At 43.7% G+C, this 22256-nt stretch overlaps 1 non-coding gene across 1 annotated transcript; it reads left to right on the top strand.

Annotated features, from left to right (window-relative positions):
* The first annotated feature begins 21378 nt into the window (after positions 1-21378).
* Positions 21379-21499, top strand: LOC142427146 (small nucleolar RNA SNORA61). The gene has a single exon (XR_012779962.1). It is a non-coding gene; the product is annotated as a small nucleolar RNA SNORA61 (small nucleolar RNA).
* Positions 21500-22256: the final 757 nt, after the last annotated feature.

The following is a 22256-nucleotide window of genomic DNA, read 5'->3' as shown; positions in this document are numbered from 1 at the left end:
AGCACTAATGGGTCACACATGCAATATACCTCTGTTCTTTGGAGGTCTCCTGACTCCCCCCCACCCCAAGCCCCACTATCATGACCTCGGTGCCGCCTCCCAATCTAGACTAGACGAGAGCATGTACATAGGTATAGGCAAGAGATAAAACTCATAACACATGGAACCCAGGAACAGGAATGGGAATAGAGTTACCAAAAGGGTAGGGGGAGGGGGAAGGAGGTGAGGAAGGAGGAGGGCACTGGTCACAATGAATGGCACTAACACACACACCCCAGCCAGAAGGAAGAACAACAGAAACCAGAGGGGAAGGGAGACAGCGGTTGGTGTGAGATTTGAAAATAATTAACAATCTGCAATCTATTGACGGGCTATGAGGGTTGGGGTGGGGAGGAGGGAGGGGAAAAAAAGAAGAGCTGATCCCAGGGGCTCAATGGAAAGTACATGTCTAGAAAAGAATGATGAAATACATGCACTAATATGTCAGATACAATTGAAGTATGGATTGTAACAAGAATTGTAAGAGCCCCCAATAGAATGATTTTTTTAAAAGAAATGTGTAGGAAATAATGATGGCAGTATTATTTGTGTGCTCAATACAATTGATGTATGGATCGTTACAAGAGCTGTAAGAGCCTTCAATACATTTTTTTTAAAAGGTAAGTAAGCAAAGTCATGAAGTAACATGATTAAATATTGGAATCATTCCCCAGAAGGACATGAACAGTATGTACAGAAAATGACAAGAGGTGGAATTGGGCTTCAGATAAGGTGGTTGGAGTGGGCTTCTTGGAGCCTGGGTGGCAGGAAGAACATTAGCTTGAGGGAATGGCAGGTGCAAAGGCTCTAAGTACGGAAAGAGCTTTGTGTTCTGGAAGACATGAGTTCGTCGAGGTTGGGGCTCAGTGAGTGAAGGCAAGGTAGGGATTGTGGTATGAGGTGGTTGGAGGAGCAGGCAGACCGGGCAGGTCAAGTTAGGGGATTTTGATTTTTGTCTGAGTATAAAGGACAAGCATCGAAGTGTGTTAAGCCAGTGACATGAGAAAGTGTTTAAATATCACTCTGGATTTGTTCTTGCTTAGATGCTTTCTCCTGAAGCGGTGGACGGTCAGCTAGTTCTTTCTGGTCCAGTGGCTCTGTGTATTCTTTCCACCTTCACCTGATGCTTCAGTCAATATTTTGCCTCTAGACTCAAAATTGCCTCTAGACTCAAAATTGCCTCTAGACTCAAAATTGCCTCTAGACTCAAAATTGCCTCTAGACTCAAAATTGCCTCTAGACTCAAAATTGCCTCTAGACTCAAAATTGCCTCTAGACTCAAAATTGCCTCTAGACTCAAAATTGCCTCTAGACTCAAAATTGCTCTAGACTCAAAATTGCCTCTAGACTCAAAATTGCCTCTAGACTCAAAATTGCCTCTAGACTCAAAATTGCCTCTAGACTCAAAATTGCCTCTAGACTCAAAATTGCCTCTAGACTCAAAATTGCCTCTAGACTCAAAATTGCCTCTAGACTCAAAATTGCCTCTAGACTCAAAATTGCCTCTAGACTCAAAATTGCCTCTAGACTCAAAATTGCCTATAGACTCAAAATTGCTCTAGACTCAAAATTGCCTCTAGACTCAAAATTGCCTCTAGACTCAAAATTGCCTCTAGACTCAAAATTGCCTCTAGACTCAAAATTGCCTATAGACTTCAAAATTGCCTATAGACTCAAAATTGCCTCTAGACTCAAAATTGCAATCTGAGGTTTGAAGTTTTTCTTGAGTCCTTTCACGTTCAGACACGCTAGATGTGTGCCTGCCTCCCTTTGGGTTTTCTAGTTCCAGGTCCTGCACATTTTGTTATGATGCTCAGCTGTGTCTTCCCGAGCTGCCCTTCGAAATGTTCTATTCAGCTCCTAGACTTCACCCTTTCTTCCACTTGCCTCAGGTACTCTGTGATTACGAGCAAGTTTCCGTCTTTTCTAACATCCACTTTGATCTTTTCTTGCCTGTCTTTTCAATGACCTTTTGCTTTCTTCGTGGATGATGGTCTAGATGTCTTGCCACAGCTCATCAGATCTCTCATTAGCGTTCAGTGTCATTTCTGTCCTTGAGATGTTCTCAAAATTCAGGTGGGAGAGACGCAAGTTTGCATTTTGACTCTTGTGGACTTGCTTTAGTTTTCCTCAGCTTCATCCTGAACTTACATAGGCGCACTTGATGGTCTGCTCCACAGTCAACTCCTGGCCTGGTTTTAGCTGCGGATAGTGAACTTCTCCATTGTGCCTTCCCACAGATAGCCTAGTAGATTTCTGTGCATTCCACGTGGGAAGTCCATGTGTATGTCACTTTTTGTGTTGTTGAAAAAAAGTTATTTTGTAGGAACAAATCTTTGGTTTTGCAAAATCCTATCAGGCAATCTCCAGCTTCATTTCTATCAGCAAGTCCATGTTTTCCAACTATTTTTGCTTCCTCTTTGTTTCCAACTTTTGCATTCCAATCACCAATAACTATCGATGCATATTTGATCAATTTTGGACTGAAGTCGCTGGTAGAATTCTTCAATTTCTTCATCACTAGCTTGTGTGGTTGGTGCATAAATTTGAATAATAGTTGAATTGATTTAATTTCCTTGAAGGTGGATAGATATAATCTGATCGCAGATAGTATTGTATTTCATGATGGATGTCTGACAATGAATGCCATGCCATTTTCTTTCTTTCTTTTTTTAAATCATTTTATTAAGGGCTCATACAACTCATCACAATCCATACATACATACATTGTGTAAAGCACATTTGTACATTCATTTCTCTCATCATTCTCAAAAAATTTGCTCTCCACCTAAGCCCCTGGCATCAGCTCCTCATTTTCCCCTCCCTCCCCGCTCCCCCTCCCTCATGAACCCTTGATAATTTATAAATTATTATTTTTTCATATCTTTCCCTGTCTGACGTCTCCCTTCACCCACTTTTCTGTTGTCTATCCCCCAGGGAGGAGGTTATATGTAGATCCTTGTAATCAGTGCCCCCTTTCCAACCCACCCTCCTCCTACCCTCCCAGTGTCGCCACTCACACCACTGGTCCTGAAGGGATCATCCACCCTGGATTCCCTGTGTTTCTAGTTCCTATATGGACCAGTGTACATCCTCTGGTCTAGCCATATTTGTAAGGGAGAATTGGGATCATGAAAGTGGAGGGGGTGGGGGGAAGAAAGCATTTAGGAACTAGAGGAAAGTTATATTTTTCATTGTTGCTATATCACACCCTGACTGACTCGTCTCCTCCACGAGAACCATAAGGGAATGTCCAGTGGCCTACAAATGGGCTTTGGGTCTCCAGTCTGCACTCCCCACCTCATTCACAATGATATGAGTTTTTGTTCTGATGATGTCTGATACCTGATTCCTTCGACACCTTGCGATAGCACAGGCTGGTGTGCTTCTTCCATGTGGGCTTTGTTGCTTCTGAGCTTGTTTATCTTCAAGCCTTTAAGACCCCAGATACTGTATCTTTTGATAGCCATGCACCATCAGCTTTCTTCGCCACATTTGCTCATGCACCCATTTATCTTCAGCGGTCGTATCAGGGAGGTGAGCACACAATGATATGATTTTTGTTCTTTGATGCCTGATAACTGATCCCTTCAGCACCTCGGGAGTATGCAGGCCATGCCATTTTCTTGATTGTGTTATTTCTGGCATGTGATTTTCTGATTCAAAATGCCCAATACCAGTCCATTTTGGCTCACTAATGCCTTCATGCATTCCATTTCATTCTTACCTCTTCCAATTTTCTTAAATCCATACTCCACATTCCAAGTTCCAATCGTTATAAGATTTTTACAACTGTTTCTCTGTACCATGAGTCGTGCCTCATCGGCAAATGATGATCTCTAAGGCTCTTCTCCCACAGGCTTTACCAGACTCATATCAAAAGGGTTGATTCCCCTACAAGAAATTATCTCCTCTTCAGTCACATTTTTAGTGCCCTTGGACCTGAGGGTCTCATCTGCCAGCAGTGCCTTTGGCAATGCTTTCCTTTGGTTAGGCTTTCAGTATTTGACAGTGCCTCGGAGCTATGTGTGACATTTACATAATTTCATGTCAACTTGATGAATAGAATGTAGGGGTGGGTCTAGCCTGCCAATCAGGCCCTGACGTAACACCCACCTGAAGGATTCTGAGAACGTCCTCTTTTTCTTCTGGGAGGAGGACCCCACTCTCTCTGCTTCAGATTCCTTTTGACAAGCCACGTGGAGCTCTGCTGATGGCAGTGAGAGCCCTGGAGCTGGAGGAGCCACGTGAAGACCCACACCAGCACTGAGATGCTTTCACCACCACTGGATCCACAAGACTTTCCACCCACTAGCCTGTGATCTTCCTGCACTCAGCATTATTGCATGTGCTGTGTGAGTCTGAAGAGGAATTTATAGACTGGTATAGGGCATATGGGATAATATCATACTTGTGGACTTGATCTGAACTGGGCTGGGATGTTTTATTGTTGCATAGTTACTTCTTGATATAAACTTTCTCTTACATATATATGAGTATCTCTGGATTTTTTTCTCTAGTCAATCTGGACTAACACATTATGCATAAGGTTTTCAGCGGTGTCTTCCTCCAATGTGGGAAACCAAGTTATTCTTCCTTGTCTGTTCTTTCAGGAGGAAGTATATTAGCAAGAACCAATGGTGCTAAAGGAATAAGTTCAAGCTGCACGGAATGCTTTAGCCCCAAACAAAAAGGATGCACATAGCACCTATGCTGAAAGACACTGCCCCTATGCCTTTAAGACCTACAGGGGCGGGAGGGTTTGGGGGGGTGGCAATGGGGGACCAGGGCACTGATCCACCCAAGGGGAGGGTATTGTTGATGTCTCCACAGGAGAGGGAGAGAGAGAGTAGACCTCATTCTGGTGCACCAAGCCTTGAGGGAAACGTTCCTGCTTGGAGCAGCTCATTCACAGAGAGGACGGCAGGGCCAGCCTCAGCTCAGGACATGATGTTACCTCCTTAAACGACAGCGCTACAGAGGACAGCACTGGAGATGCAGTTCAGGGAGTGCAGCTGGTGTGACATGCCCATATGGGGACAAACCAAGAGGGGAGTTCAACAGACCAGTGATGGGAGCAAAGCTATGAAGTCCCTGAGGAATCCTGGTGGTACACTTCTGATGGGGGGCAGCTCTTGGCACCTCATCTGAACTGGTTGGGGGTCTTCACAAGGGGGCCCACACCGGAAGTCTAAAGGTGTAATGGGGTGGGGGTGAGCACAGACGGCTCCATCCTTGAATGCAGGGGGAACAATGGGGCCCAGTAGAAGGCGAGCCATCAATGCTGAGGACTAAAAGGGTCTATGTGCTGTTAGGTAGGCAGTCCCTGGGATATATAACCCAGAAAGAAAAGGGGATTGCAACCAATCACAAGGATCAATCCAGGACCCCCACCCAGGGGGATGAACAGCGGAAAAGTAGGTGAGGGGTGAAGGAGGACAATGTAAGATGCAGAAAAAATAATCTATAGCTTATCAAGGGTTCGTGAGAGAGGGGGATGCGGGAGGGAGGGGGAAAATGGGGAGCAGATATCAGGGGCTTAAGTGGGAAGAGAATGCTTTGAAAATGATGATGGCAGCATATGTGAAAATGTGCTTGACACACTGGAGGAATGTATGGATTGTGGTAAGAGATGTAAGAGCCCCCAATAAAAATATTTTTAAAAGGAGGGGGGGGTGGGATTGGACTGATGGATTCTAACAGGATTTGCTGGCTATTGAACAGAGATACTCCTGGACTCTGGGTCAGGACAACAGTTAGACTTGAAACTATTTGTGTGGTTTCTCTCTCTCTCTCTCTCTCTCTCTCTCTTCTTTCTCTCTTGGTGTCTATATAAGATAGGCAGGACAAGCAATCCCAAAGAGACAGCAACAGGACGGTGGTTTGGGGTGAAGGGCATAGGGAGCAGTGAGCCAATAATGACAGGGACAGGGGAATACCAAGGGCTCTAAAATTGATGGTGAGAAGGGTGTAGCATGCCACCCGAGAGGAATTACTGAAAGGTGAACGATGGTTAAACATGATAGTGGGGCAAGAGGAAAGAAAAACGAGGAAAGAACAAGAAAGTAAAAATTATATATAGGTATAAATATAGATATGCATATATGTAAAGATATAAAGATTGGTGTGTTTGTCTATGCATATATATATATATATAGACATGTAAATACAATAAGGAAGCAGATGGGCTTTGGGCCTCTACTTAAATCTTACCTCAGTACAAGAATGGTTTGTTTTAATAATGTGACAATGTATGATACTTACCTTCCTGACATGATTGCTGAAGACAAAATGGGTACACAAACAAATGTGGTGAAGGAAGATGATGGTGCCTTGCTATGAAAAGATATAGCCTCTGGCATCTTAAAGGCTTGAAAATAAATAAGCAACTCTCTAGCTGGGAAGCAACAAAACCTACATGGAAGAAGTATACCAGCCTGCGTGATTATGAGGTGTTGACCGGATCAGGTATCAGGCATCAGAAGACCCAAAACAATCATATCGATGTGGGTGTGGGGCAGAGTGGAGGTGCTGCTGGGAATAGATATCAGAAGTTCAAAATCAAGCAATCAAGTTGATGTGAAGGAGGGTAGACAACATGGAGACCCAGAGTCCACCTGTAAGATACTTGGACAGTCCCTCACAGAATGGCCACATGGAAGAGAGATATCTAGGGTGTAGAATAACATTAATGGAACACATAACCTCTAGTTCTTTAATATTTCCTCCCCTTCCTATTCAGTTCTTAGTTTTACCTCATTAATCTTGTTAGAACTGCATATGTTTCTTCGTATAACTAAGATCATTTGATGCATGAAATCTAAGATAGATAAGCCCTTCAGAAATAGTAATGGGAGTAATGATTCCCTGAGGGAAAGGGAAGAGATGGGAGAAAGGGTGAGGAGAGGAAACTGATAGCAATGGTGACTGTATAACCTCACTCGAGGGGAATGGATAACAGAACCACTGGTGAATAGATGATACATGGTGCAAGATACAGCAAAATAATAATATATAATATAATAAGGGTTCCTGGAGGGTAGGGTGTAGGGTGTAGGGGAGCTAAGATCAAAGAGTTCAAGAAGAAAGAAAATGTTTTGAAACTGATGGTGGCAGCAATTGTACAATAGATACCTTTGAATTGTGTGGTGCTGGAGAAGAATATTGTAACAATTATGGATTGTTAAAAAGACAAATAGATCTGTACTGGAAGAAGCAAGTCCAGAGTGCTCCTTAGAGACAAGAGTGACAAGACTTTGTCTTATATACTTTTGAGATGTTGTCAGGAGAAACCAGTCCCTGGCGAAGGACACCATGTTGGTGAAGTGGAGGGGTGGAGTCAAAGAGGAAGTCCCTCGACGAGATGGATGAACACAGTGGCTGCATCAGTGGGCTCAGATATAGGGAAAATTGTGAGGATGGCGCAGGACCATGGGGTGTTTAGTTCTGTTGTGCTGAGGGTAGCTATGGGTCTGGGCTACCTCGATGGCACCTAACAACAACAACAACTGGGTGCAGGTCTGTGAATAAGCTGTAGGAAGAAGAAGGGGAAATAGAACATGTCGGAGACCACCATAGTGTCCCTGGCAAAAGAGGATGCTGGCTTGCCTTAGTTAGTGGGGTTGAGAGAGAAGTGGAGAGATTGGAGACACAGTTTTGGGAGTCAGACCCAGAAGGCTTGCTAAGGATGGTAGAATTGAGGCTAAATCCCAAATTTGGGGCTTAAGCAATAGGTTCACTTGTGGTACTTTTTACCAAGGTGGTGAGGATGGGCAAGAGGGAGGACGGGTTGGTAGTGGGCATGGGAGCAGGTCTCGCTGGTCTTTGTCCTAATCCCAAAGTATCTCGTGGTCCTTTCTAGCCTCCTCTTTAAGTCCCGCTAGCCCCAGTTTACAGGCTGAGAAGACTGTGCGTGAACCCAGTGATTGAGAGCTAATAAAAAGGAGTCAGGCAAACATTTGGGCTTTCTGTTCCCAGGATGCAGGCTGTCCTGGCCTAGTGCCCTCAGTCCTAGCTGTCACACCTCTTTCCAAACATCTCACCAAGCCACATGGGCAGCAGTGTCCAGGACAGGATGCTCGTCCCTCAAGTTGTGTTGCCTTGTCCTTAGTCTCCCCTCAAATTTCCTTTCTTTTCTCAACGTGCCTTCTGAGTGTCCTATCCTGGGTCAACTTCTAGAACTCATGGGCAGGGACAGGAACCTGAGAGACCTGGAAATTTGGGCCTGCGGCTGGTTTGACTCCTACTTTAACCAGGCCCTTTATTTTCCTTTTCTGAGAACTACATAGTTCTGGCTGCAAAATGAGATGCAGGCTTCCTTTCTTTACAAATGTCAGCAACAGAGAGTGGGTGTGGGGAGGAGTCGGGGCTTTTAGTCAGGAAGCCCTGAGTTCAAATTCCACTCAGTTGTGTGACTTTGAACAGGCCACCTCTCCCAGTGGCATTTCTTATCTTTGAGATAGAGATATAAAATACCTTTCTCAGGGACTCTGGCGAGGATGATGTGAGAGAAGGCAAACACGTCAAGGTAACGGGAGCGGGTGTTGCTGGTGCTGCTGGATGCCGAGGAGCTAGATCATCCACAAGCCGACAGGTGGCAGGCAGCGGTTCCTGAGCAGGTGGTAACGTGCTCTGGGATGTCACGAACCTTGCCCAGTCTGACCAAGCCTTAAACCCACGCACACGTACACTGCATGCACACACAAACACACACTGTCGGCTGGCCTCTGTGGCGTTGGCAGAGCCCACACGGAGTGCTAGTTTGCGGCTTCACTACTTTGCCGACGTGCTCAGAGCCCTCCTCTAGAAAGGAAGACAAGAATGGGCCGTCTATCCTGGGATTTTTGTGCTGATGTAAGTTTGCACATGCCCACTGCTTACGGGAGTGTCAGAAACAGGCTCTTAGTCAACCCGCTGCAGCGGCGGCGGCAGGTTTTCATCAGTGTGTGCCAGTTAGGGGGAAACTTCTCTACATATTCAAGACCATTCCAGCCTCTCGACGCCACCATAGGGAAGGCTGGCTCAGCACTGGGCTAAAGGGTGCAAGGCGGAAGCAGCAATTGTACCATATTATATCTTGAAGATTGGTCCACGAGATCATGGAATCCAGTGATTTACTTACTCTAGACACCAGAGCCATACTTGCTGTGGTAGTTACATAATCTGCTGTCAATTTGAGGATTCAGAGTGACGGGGTGGAGTCTCGCCTGTCAATCAGGTAGTAGCTTGATGAGCTCACTTGGAGGTGCTAAGGAGATAAATAGCTCTCTGGAGGCGGGACACATGCTCACTCCCTGTGAGACATCCTATGGAGAAGACATGTGGAGAGAGGCTGATAGAGCCAGACCTTTGGAGCCAGAGAAGCCATGTGGAGACCCCTGCCAGCACCGAGATGCTTACCACTGGAGCCACAAGACTTCCCATCCCCTGGCCTGTGATCCTCCTGTATTTAGCATCATTGCATGTGCTTCGTGAGTCTGAAGAGGATTTTTTATAGATTGATATGGGACATATGGGCTAATATTAGACTTATGTACTTGTTCTGGACTGAGCTGGGATGTTTTCTCAATATTCGACTGTTCTTGTATATAAAGCTCCTTTTTATACACATATGAGTGTCTGTGAATTTGTTTCTCTAGTCCACCCAGACTAACACATTAACCTATAATGTTTTCTCTAATCCAAGGGATACATATCTATATGCACACATATGCATCTATATGAACATGCATATTCATACATATGATGTACATATGCATATATTTAAAATATAGATATAAAACACATTCACTGCCATTGAGTTGAGGGCAACTCATAACGACCCTATAGACTAGAACTGTGAGTTTCTGAGACTGTAGCTCTTTACGGGAATGTCCTTTCTTTTATAAAAAATGTTGGTGATGGCTATTGGCTAGGTGTCTATTGATGAGGATTATGATCATTGTAACAAATGTAACAGGCAGGCAAAAAAGAAACATTACAAGCAGGCAAGCCAGGCTGTGCCCTTATTGCCATATACCCGCTGCACCCTGGCCCATGAAATCCTAGTACAAATTCTAATCATCTAGTCCAACCTCAAGGAGCCCTGGTGGGAGAGTGGGTTACAAATTAGGCTGCTAACTATTAGGTTAGCACTTCGAACCCACCAACAGCTTTGCTGGAGAAAAATGAGGCTTTCTGCTCCTGTAAAGATTTACAGTCTCTGTAGCCTGGCTCAAAGGGCCCGTTGTACAGAGAGGACCATACAGCCGGCCCCACGGCGAGATGTGACATCCTGCACTGACCCAAGGCCCTACACAGGACAGCACCTGAGACACAGTGGGGGGTGTACAACTGAGCTGACCCCACCACACTGAGGCAAACACTGGGGTGTGCAATGAAGCGGCAGGGGAAGCAGAGCAAGGAGGTCCCAAGGGAGTATAAAGGATAGACTTTGGGGCCAGGAGTGGTACCCCATTAGACTCCTCCAGAAAACACTCCTAAAGGTCAACAAACAGATCTTGAACTACTAACAGATTTTTTTTTTTTGCTGACTTTTTGTTTTTCTCTTTTAAATTTTGTATGTCAGTGGCATTTTTGTTTGTCAGCATGTCGGTGTTGCTGCTGTCGATGCCATGTTCTTATGTGACACTTGGGTGCTGTCAAAGTCATCTGCATTTGTATGCACATATTATTATATTTGCAGGTCCACCTAGATAAGATAGGCTGGACAAACAATGTGAGAAGAAAATAACAGGACCAACGGTCCTGGAGGGACATGAGAGCGTGGGAGGTAGGGGAAGGGAGGAGGTGTTGGCCAACCCAGGGACAATGGAACAATGAGTGGTTCAAACCAGTGGAGGGAAGGGATGGGATGACTGTAGGGAGTGACCAAGGACAAGGTAACTAAGAGGAATTATTGAAACCAGAATGAAGATTGAACATAGTAGTGGGACAGGAGGAAAGCATAAGGAAATAGAGGAAAGGAGTAGGAAGCAAAGGGCATACATAGAAGCCTAAATACAGACATGTACATATGTAAATATATTTATGATTATGGGGTAAACAGACCTATGTACATATATTTATAGGTTCAGTAGTAGGGTAGCAGGTGGACATTGGGCCTCCTCGGGCACACTCCCTCAATACAATAGCACCTTGCTCAGTTAAACGGTCATTCCATGATACCCACCTTCCCGATATGATCACTGCAGACAGACGTGTGCATAAGCAAACATGGTGAAGAAAGCTGATGGTGCCGGGCTATCAAAAAGATATAGCGTCTGGGGTCTTAAAGGCTTGAAGGCAAACAAGCGACCATCTATCTCGGAAGTAACAAAGCCCACAGAGAAGAAGCACACAGCCTAAGTGAATACAAGGTGTTGAACAGACCAGGTAGCAGACATCAAAGAACAAAAACCATCATTGTGTGATCACCTTCCTCACATAAACACTGAAGACGAATGTGTACATAAGTAAGTGTGGTGAAGAAGGCTGGTGGTGCCCGGCTATTGAGAGCTATAGCGTCGGGGTATTTAAAGGCTTGAAAGTAAACAAGTGGCCATATAGCCCAGAAGCAACAAAGCCCACATGGAAGCAGCACACCAACATGTGTGATCATGAAGGGCCGAGGGGACCAGGTTTCAAACAACAAAGCAGGGGGAAAAAAATCACATCACCATGAATGAGGGGAGTGCGTGATGGGGACCCATTGCCCATCTGTAGACAGCTGGACATCCCTTGCAGAGGGGTAATGGGGAGGAGATGGTTCACTCAGGGTTCAGTGTAGCAACAATGAAACTCAAAACCATCCTCTAGTTCTTGAACGCTTCCTCCTCCCCAATTATCATGATCCCAATTCTACCTTGTGGACCTGGTTAGACCAGAGGATGCACAAAGGTGCAGTAGGGATCTGGAAACACAGGGAACCCTGGATGGATGAACCCCTCAGTACCAGCAGTAAGAGTGGCGATATCGGGAGGGAAGAGGATGTAGAAAGGGGGAACCGATCTCGGGGATCTACATGTAACCTCCTCTCTGGGGGACAGGCAACAGGAAAGTGGGTGAGGGGAGATGCCGGGCAGTGTAAGATAAGATAAAATAATAATTTATAAATTATTAAGGGTTCCTGAGGGAGGGGGGAGTGGTGAGGGAGGGGGAGGGAAAAAAGGAAAATGAGCTGATTCCAGGAACCCAAGTGGAAGGTGAATTTTGAGAATGATGAGGGCGACAAATGTATAAGGGTGCTTTACTCAATTGATGTATGTATGGATTGTGATAAGAGTTGTATGAGCCCCAATAAAATGATTTATTAAAAAAAGAAACAGATTTATAGTCTTTGAATCCCCCAGGGACTGTTGTACTCCATCCTATAGGGTCTCTATGAGTTCAAGTTGACTAGATGGCAATGAGTTTAAATCCAATCTCTTGTTTCACAAACGGGGAAACTGGTGCCCAGAGAGGAAGAGTGACTTGCCCAAGGTCACAACCCCGACGGTGGCAAGAAATACTAGGACCTGGGTCGCGCACGCTGCCTTTCTGTGAAGTGTTCTTCGGTTGGACATTTCCATGGCTCATCTGGATCCTTTCAGTTGCAAGTGATTAAATCCCAGCTTAACCTGCTTTAAAGCAAAAGATAGATTCAAGAAGAATCTTAACCAAAAGGAGTAAATTCTTGGTTGGGAAAAATCGTGGCTGTCTATTAAACCCCTGGAGAGAGACTCTACCAGGGTCTCTGAAAAAAGAAGGCTCTCCTTTCAAAAGTCATGACTAGGTTTCCCTGGTTTCTTCCTCATTTTCCTCTTCTCTCCGACTGAACACTCATTCCTCATAGGCTCCTTAGAATTAATTCATTGGCTCAGTCCACACTGACTCCAGATGTACCAGCCAAGACTGCCCAATCAACCCCCAATCTAATTGATCTCTCTTGTTCCTCAGAGTTGGTGCAGTCTCCAGGTCAGCTCATCAGAGCCAGCGAGCCCAATAGCCTTTCAACTGTGATCGATTATCTGGGTAATTATGAAAGGTATCTGAATTTTCTTTATTGTACGGATGATGCCTATGCCCAAAGAACTAAACACAAGCAGCAGGAGGTCAGTCTGGTGTGAAGCGGGGTGCATTTTTATTTTCTCAAAGACCAAACCTCCTTCACGGGGTGTAAAATGCACACACAGTGTGTCTTAGGGCCACAGACTGTGGTCTGTGCTTCAGAGATACAAACGGGTATGATTTGCACGGAGACCCTCAGCCATAGGATTTCCATCCTGCTCACCTTGCCCCTCCTGGCTCACATGCAGAAGATACCTTGGTTTACCCTGGGACTATCTGGTTCTGTTGTCACCCCTGGCCTTGACACCCTGAGCAAATGGGTGCCAGTACTTAGACCCTCCCCTCTCCATCTAAGAAACGTCCGGTGGAAGAAGGCAGGGAATGCAAGAGGAAGACTGGTCCTGTTTGATTGTCATTGTTGTTAGCTACTCTGACTCATGATGGTCTGTGGATAACAGAACAGAGCACCGCCGCGTCCGGCACCATCTGGACGGGCGTTCATAGGTCTGAATCTAGTCCTTCATTCTCATCGGCCCCTTCTTTACGAAGGCCATATCCTTTTCTAGCAATTAGTCTTTCCTAATCAAGTGTGAGGAGCTTGTGGTTGTTGTTGTGTGCCCTTAAATAAGTCCCGACTCTTAGCAACGACACGCACCACAGAATGGAACACTCCAGGTTCTGGGTCATGCTCACAATCATTGGAGCCCCCTGTTGCTGCCGACCCAGCTCTTCTTGTTCACTGTCGCTCTGCTTCCCCAAGCTAGTCCACAACAAAGGCTCAAACACACCCTTCTCTGCACTGTTCTCCAAATGGTATTGGTGCTGTTCCTGCCCTTGAGTCAGTTCCTGACTCTGAGTGACTCCATGGTGGGGGCCCTCGCTGGCTGAGGTTTGGAAGCAGAGCCCTAGCCCTTTCTTTCGGTCTGTCTTCATCTGAAGTTCCATCTCTCACTGCCATAGAGCCAATTCCGACTCATAGCAGCCCAGTAGGGCAGAGTAGAACTGCCCCGTTGAGCGTCTGAGGCTGTGGATCTTCACAGGAGCAGAAACCTTACGGTTCACAGAGCAACGTGAAACCCGCTGCACCACCAGGCTTCTTAACGAAGCAGCTGCAAACCACTGACCCGGATTACCTGCTGTCAAATAGTTGTTTCCGACTCAGCCACTCTCTATAGAGTTTCCAAGGCTGTAAATATTAAAAATATATATTGGCATAAAATTCACATAGTATCCAATTCAGTGGCTCAATCACATGGAAAAGCACTGTGTGGCCACCACCACAATCCATATTAAAGCATTGTCTTCATTCTTGGACTTATTGTTATGAGCTCCCCACTTTCCCCCAATCTCCCCTGTCACACCCCCCAAGAAACCATGAATTCAGTTGCTGTCTATAGATTCATTCATCCTGGATCTCATACACAGAAAAACATTAAAAACGAAACTAATAAAAATAACAAACTAAATCAGGTAGCACCTCAATTAAAAGCAGTAAATATTAAAAATTAGAACAAATTTAAATGCATCATAATGGAGATCACATGATAGGGTGCTAAATCGGCAACAATCTACTTTGCAATGCATTCTGCTTGACAGGCCCAAGGCCAGAGGGGATTCCCCAAGTGGCTTAATCCTCAAGTGCTTCTGAGACAGTTAAGGTTTATTGTGCCAACCTGGCCGATAAACACATGTGAGATTAATTGAAGGGCAGAGGGATAAATGGCTCGGTGAGCGGCGCCTTTCTAGTTCTCGAGTCTCTTGCTCTCTGATGGTCGGACCAGGGTGCTGGTGCCTAAGCCAGTTCCCCGCTTCAGGGCAAGGCTCACTTCCTGCAAGACATCCCTGAGGAGAAGACACATGGACCTACCCCGATGCAGCCCTGGGTGCTGGAGCAGCCGGGTGGAGACCCCTGCCAGCGCTGAGAAGTTTACACTGCCAGTGGATTCAAAGACTTTCTACCCCCTGGCCTGTGATCCTCCTGTATTCTGCATCACTGTGTGTGTTTTGTGAGTTTAAGGAGGCCTTTGTAGATCGGTGTTGGTCATATGGGATAAGTCGGACTTACGGGCTTGGACTGGACGGGGTTGAGATGCTTTCTGAATATGTACTTACCCTATATATAAAACTCTCTCTTATACATATAAGTTTCTGTGGATTTGTTTCTCCAGTTTCTCTAGTCTAACACAATGTCTTGCAAGGTAGTTCTATAACGCTCACATCACCCTTCCCCCACCTCTTTTTTTCAAAAACAGAAAGAGTTTTAAAATGGGTCATAAGGAGAGCATATGAAAAGATATTATATTTGACCTAACTATGTAAATCTTTATGGGAGTAGATAGCCTCCATCATCTGCAGAAGAGTGACTGCTGGGCTTGAACTGTTGACTTTTCAGTTAGCAGTCCAATGCTTACCCAACAGCGCCACCTAAAGCACGTGCAGCGTGGTAGCAACACGATTGAAAACCTCCAATCCTAGTGGCTGGGGATCCATCCCAGGCTTCCCACATGGACGGTGAGACTATGACCCCCGAATCACCACCCTCTCCATCTATGCCAAGTCGAGGCCAGCATTGGAGGATTATGGAAGTCACAGGATCAAACTGAAGCATCAACTTTGACTCAAATACTTTGGAAGAAAGCAAATATGAGTGTATTATGGAATGTTGCGTTGTTGTTAGGTGCTATTGAGTCAGTTCCACCTCATGGCAACCACCTGGATAACGGAATGAAATGTCCAGATAAAACGTCCAGTCCCAGTCCCGTGCCCCTTTACAATCACCGCTATGTTTGAGCACATGGTGCGAGCCACCGTGTCAACCCCCCTTAGTGAGGGCTTCCCCCTTTTCACCGACCCTCCCTTTGCCAAGCGTGAGGTCCTTCTTCAGGGTTTGCTTTGGACACAGAAAGTGTCCAAAGTATCCGAGACAGAGTCTCACTACCTGCACTTCCAAGGAGCATTCTGGCTGTACCCAAGTTACTTCTTCTGGCTCCTCAAAATCAAACTCACTGTCAAGGTGATTTTGACTCAGACCAATCTTACAGGATAAAGTAAAACTTCCCCCTTTGAGTTTCCAAGGTGGTAAATCTTTACTGAAGTAGACACCCTCCTCTTTCTCTGGTGAATTTGAACGACTGACTTTGCAGTTAGTCACTTAGTCACCAACTGTGTCCCCAGGGGTCCCTCCTTCTGAGAGCCCATGATCTAGTCCGTCTTCTTTGTCCACACCATAATTCAAAGGCATCAATTCTTCTTCGGTCTTTCTTTCATTGTCCAGCTCTCACATGCACATGAGGCCATTGAAAAAGTATGGCTCAGATCAGGCGCGCTTTAGTTCACAAAATTGCACCTTTGCTGTTTAACACTGAAAAGAAGTCTGGTGCCCGACGCAGCACATCCGTTGATCTTTCACCTGCTGTCTCCTCCCTTGGGCATCGATTGTGGATCCAAGGAAAATGAAATCGTTGACCATGTAACTCTTTTCTATTTATCGGGATTTGGGTTATTGGTCCAGTTACGAGGATTTTTTTTCTTAATGTTGCGGTATAATCCATATTGAAAGCTATATGGTTTGGGGTCTTCATCAATAAGTGCTTCAAGTTCTCTTGACTTTCTGCGAGGTTGTGTGCAAGGTGGTTAATGAGTCTTCCTTGCAGCCGGATGCAGCTTTCTCTTTCATAATAGTCTGATTTCTTGAACCACTTGCTCAGCACCGAGCAATGCTCAGCCCCGAGCAATGCTCAGCACTGAGAGAGTAGGCCGTGTGGTTTTCCTACTCAAAGTGGCCAATTCCATGTTAGCTCGTGAATGCCTACACTACCAATTTTTATGTGTTTTATTTCATTATATTATGAAATAGGATTCAAAATTTAGACATTTTTACATAAAAACTTAGAAGAAAATTCCCAGATGTGGCTGCCACTATGAGCCAAGTAAACAGATGTGGGCTTCAAGCTTATGTTCCTCTGGCTTAGAAAAAGCTCTGCTCTTCCAAATCCGATTAGGCAAAGGTCATCTCCTGAAGGCTCAGCACAGACCAGACACTTGGCAAGGAATGAAGGTAGTTTGTGAGAGTGGCCAAATGAAAAGTCTGTGCTTTTCGGTCCTAGTACTCTCTCTTTTCCTAATCTTCTCCATTATAAATTAAAATACACTGGGCACCACCTGGAAGAAGCACACCAGCCTGTGTGATCATAAGGTGTCAATGGGATCAGGCATCAAAGACCCAGAACAAAAAAATCATATCAATGTGAATAATGCGGGGGGGGGGGGGCAGAGAATGAAGACCAAAGCTCATCTCTAGACAATTGGACATCCCCATTCAGAAGGGTCACAAGGAAGAGACAAGCCAATCAGAGAGCAGTATAGCACTGATGAAACTACAACTTTCCTCTAATTCTTTAATATTTCCTGTCTCCCACTATCATGACCCCAATTCAGTTTTACTTTACAAATCCAGCTAGTCCAGAACATGTACACTGGTACAGATAATAGTTTGAAACATAGGGAATCCAGGACAGATTAACCCCTCAGGACAAACAATGAGAGTAGCAATACCAGGAGGAGAAGCTGAAGGTGGCGGCAGAAAGAAGGAACCGATCACAATGACCTACATATAACCCCTTCCCAGGGGGATAGACAATAGAAAAGTGGGTGAATTGAGGCAGCAGTCAGCGTGAGACATGGAAAAAAAATTATAAATGATCAAGTGCTGATGAGGGAGGGTGAGGGAGGAGGAAAGTGAGGAGCTGATATCAAGGGCTCAAGTAAAAAGAAAATGTTTTGAAAATGATGATGGCAACATATGTACAAATGTGCTTGACACAATGGATGAATGCATGGATTATGATCAGAGCTGCATGATCCCCCAATAAAATTTTTTTAAAAAATACATTGGGCATCTGGTGAAATGCAACACAAAAAAACAAAGTCCAGGACCAGATTACTTTATTGGGAAAGTCTACCAATCATTTAGAGAAGAGTTAACACCAATCCCACACAAACTATTTTAGAAGATAGAAAAAGATCATATACTATCAAACTCATTTTATAAAGCAATTATAACCGTGACACTTAAACCAGACCAAAAAAATCACCAAATTAGAAATCCCTTATGAACATAGATGCCAAAAATTTCAACAAAATTCTAGCGAATAGAATTCAACAAAACATTTAAAAAATGATACATCATGACCAAGTGAGAGTCATACCAGGTATGCAAGAATGGTTCAATGTAAGAAAACAATCAATGTAATCTACTTATCAATAAACCAAAAGAACCATATGATTATACCCATCAATGAAGAAAAGACATTCAATAAAGTTAAAATTGTACTGATAGAAATGCTTAATAGAATAGCAATAAAAGTAGGATTACTCAATAAAAACTGTAAAATCAATGGGGAGCATTTCACTCAATAGAGAGAATTTGAAAGCATCCCCCTCTAAATCAGGATCAGATAGGGTTTCCCTTTACCACCACTCTTATTTAACATAGTTTTGTTGGTATTTTAACATTTTTAATTACTTTTTTTAATATACAAGAAGCGTACAACAAAGGTCCAATCAAGCTCTCAAAGAAAGTCAAAACAATAAATATATAGATATATAGATAGATAGATAAATGAAAGAAAGAAAGAAAGAAAGCCCAACCAAGGGTTGTAGAAGAGTCAGAAAAACCCAAGCCAACCACACTACTTCTGAGTTCGGCAGAGAAAGGCAACATCGCTAAGCTCGGGGTGAGTCAGGACTGGGTCATGCAGGGCCTAGCTCCCCACCTGGGTACAGTGCCAGAATGACCAGGACACTCTTGGCCAAGCCCATCTCCACCAGGAAAAGCGGACTGGAAAAGAGGATGGGTGGCCGGGCCCCAATGCCACCACCTCGAGCACAGGGGCTCGGGCCTCAACTCTTTGTTGTTGTTGGAAAAATGGGGCTGTTAGATTTATTCTTAGATGCAGCATCAACAAAAACCCGTTATTTTTAAAATAAGACAATATCTGCAAATCAAAAGACAATGACTTGCTCTTTAGATTTTAACATAAAAAAATCGAGGTATATGGAAATTGAGGTACGTATATAAGGAAAAGTATGGGTCTCCTTTTATGGTACATGAAACCCAATCTCTCATCCAGAAAACAATCTACTCTTCATGTTTGTGTCTCTCAAAGGAAGTTCATACAAACCAGTTGGGATATAACACTAAGCATTCATAGTTCAGAACAAGCAAACAAGGTTGACATAAAAAATGCTAGTAAGCGGAAGATTTCTCAAGGGTCACAGCAGTCCGTTTAGAGGTCAGCACTCTGAACTAGAGGTATACGACACCAAAAAGACACTGAAAACACCCAAACTGGCAACAAAAAAAAGTGGGGGATATAAAACTCTATTTTCAGACAACCTGAATTTATAAACCTCAAAGATTCAATTTTTAAAATTACTGGAGCGAGGAGTCGACTCAGTCCACGTGGAAGAAAAATACCAGCTTGTGTGACCCAAAGACAACGATAACAAAATTCAGATATGATGAAGGGAAAAGTATCAGAGCCTAAAATGAGAACACCCAATTTGTTAGGACTGTGGAGGACACTGGGAGCCCAAACCCCATCTGCAGGGCATCTAGCCTGATGAAGCCGTTGGCAGATCCCCCACAAGATTCTTCTAGATGCGGGGATCTCTTGCTTGTTCCATGACAAACATTTCTTCCCTGGCCTCAAATCTATTCACAGTGGTCTTTTCTTTCTTACACACTATTTGCATTTTTATCTCTGTATTATTATTATTTTATCCTTGCCACTTTTTTCTTTTACTTGTTTTGTTAGGTTTTCCAGTTTGTGCAGCACCTAACGGGTAGAAGCATAGAGATAAGGACTGATGCTAGGGTACATAGGGGAGGCAGGAGTTGGGGGAGGAGGGTAGGGAAGTTGAGGGGGTTGAGGCAACCAACAAATGTATGTGGAGGGGGGAGAGAGCACTCACTCTCTAGAACTGACGAGGATTACTACTAAATTTAAAAGTAATTTAACCAAAGGGAGGTGGGGGGAGAAAATGTTCTACAATGGATTGTGGGAATGATTGTACAACTCTTTTTGTCATGATTGAACTATGGAATTGTGTGGATTAAATACCAATAAATCTGTTTTAAAATATTACTGGAACCAATTGAAAATTTTCACTGTGTGGCAGGCTGTAAGATCAACATACAAAAATCAATTGATTATTGTATATTAAGGAAGAGGACACTGAATGGAAAATTAAAAGAGCAACACCATTTAGAATAACCACCCAAAAGACAAAATAAATCTAACCCGAGAAACAAAAGAAAACTATAAAACACTTCTACAGGAAACCCAAAGAGACTCACATGAAAGAATGTCCCATTCTCTTGGATAGGAAGATTATCTAGTGAAATGTCAATATTACAGAAAGTACTCTATAAATTGAATGAAATCCCAATCCAAGTCCTAGCACAATGCTTCAAAGAAATAAAAGACTAATCACTAACTTCATATAGAAAGGAAAGAAACCCAGTATAAACAAAATACTTAAAAAAATACACAATAGTAGGTCTCTAACTTCCCAATTTCATAATCTGTTCTACAGCCATGGCAATCAAACCCATTTGGTATTCGTATAACAAGAGATATGTAGCCAATGGATTTGAACATAGAACCAAGAAATACAAGCAAGCACCTACAAACACCTGATTTTCTATAAAGGACAAAAATACATTAAGTGAGGAAGAGATAGTCTTTTCAATATGTTGTGGTGCTAGAAAAATTGGATCTCTGTAAAATAATGAAATAGGACTGGTACCGCACACCATGTACAAAAACCAGATCAAGATGGATTCAAGTGCTAGAACTATAATGATGATAAATTAAAATAAAAATAGGGACAAACTTAAGGGAACTAATATGAGGCATAAATATATTATCAAACATAATACAAAATGCCCATATTATAGAAGACAAGTAAAGAACTGGGGTCATCTGAAAATATGACATTTATGTGCATCACAAGAGTTCATCAATAGAATAAAAAGAAAACTCACAGGTGCAGAAAAATATTTGGCAGTACTATATTATACAAAAGCTAAGTCTAAAAACCTATAGAAAACTGCAACACCTTAAGAGGAAATATACAAATAATCCAATAAAAAATGGACACAAGGCATGAATAGTCAATTTACTAAATAGGCCTGTGACCCCGTCACTGTACTGAGGCAATGGGTCGTGCAACCATGTGTAGCAGGTTTCTCTTTGTATGTGCGGTGCTTTACAAATGAGAGAGAGAGGGGGCGTCAGAGCCTTGAATACCCTCCAGTTTCCTTACCCACCAGATCTACACACTGGTCTGAGTGGTTCTAAAAGAAGGAAGAGTAAAATTGAAAGGACATCAATGCTTTTGTGGTACAAAAGCTTATTTTTAAAAAAAATTTTAAGAAAGAAAATGCAGCACAGAATTTCAAATTCTTCCAGACTCTGGACTTTAGGGCCCAAGTAGACTGTATAACATGCACTGAGATCATCTGGAAGCCTTCACCCAAAACCAGCCCCTGAAATCTTAAAACCAAATCATAGTTTAACTTAGCTAACAAAGAACGTCTGCCTTGAGAACGATGCTTTTTTAAGATCTACCAGTATGGGATCAAATTGACAACAACAACTTAAAAGATCGGACCGGAAATGTAGGGAGGCAGCAAGTTTAAGGCATGAGGGAGGGATAATTGGGAAAACAAGGGTAAAAAGTAGAAGCATGTAGCCAATGTTACAGAATTGTATGTGTAGAAATTGTTCAGTTGGTATGTAGTCTCTGTATTTCTTCAACAACAACAAAAATTATATATATAGATACATTAGGTACCAGCCTCCAAACTCAAGATCCCTTGTGGTAATTCTATATAACTAGTGTGTGTGCAGAGCCGACTTTCTGGTTGGTTCCGTGGACAGAGTGGTAACTCCAAGCAAAGGATCAGCTCTTATCAACTCCTTACACTCAAGGGAGACATCTGTATTCAGCAGGCATAGTAGACACGGACACAGTGCTTAGGGTTCACCTATTTTGGGGGCCCTTAAAATGTTTTCATTCTGAAAAATCAGGTAGAGAAAATGAGTGCTCTAACAAATGACTACACAATAGTAGATTGAGGCTGGATTGTATCCATCTTGATACCAGCATTGTTGTAAGATATA

The sequence above is a fragment of the Tenrec ecaudatus genome, chromosome 14, assembly GCF_050624435.1.
Source record: "Tenrec ecaudatus isolate mTenEca1 chromosome 14, mTenEca1.hap1, whole genome shotgun sequence".
NCBI lineage: Eukaryota > Metazoa > Chordata > Mammalia > Afrosoricida > Tenrecidae > Tenrec > Tenrec ecaudatus.
Note: the sequence above shows the minus strand (reverse complement) of the source record. Positions and strands in the feature narration are given on the sequence as shown.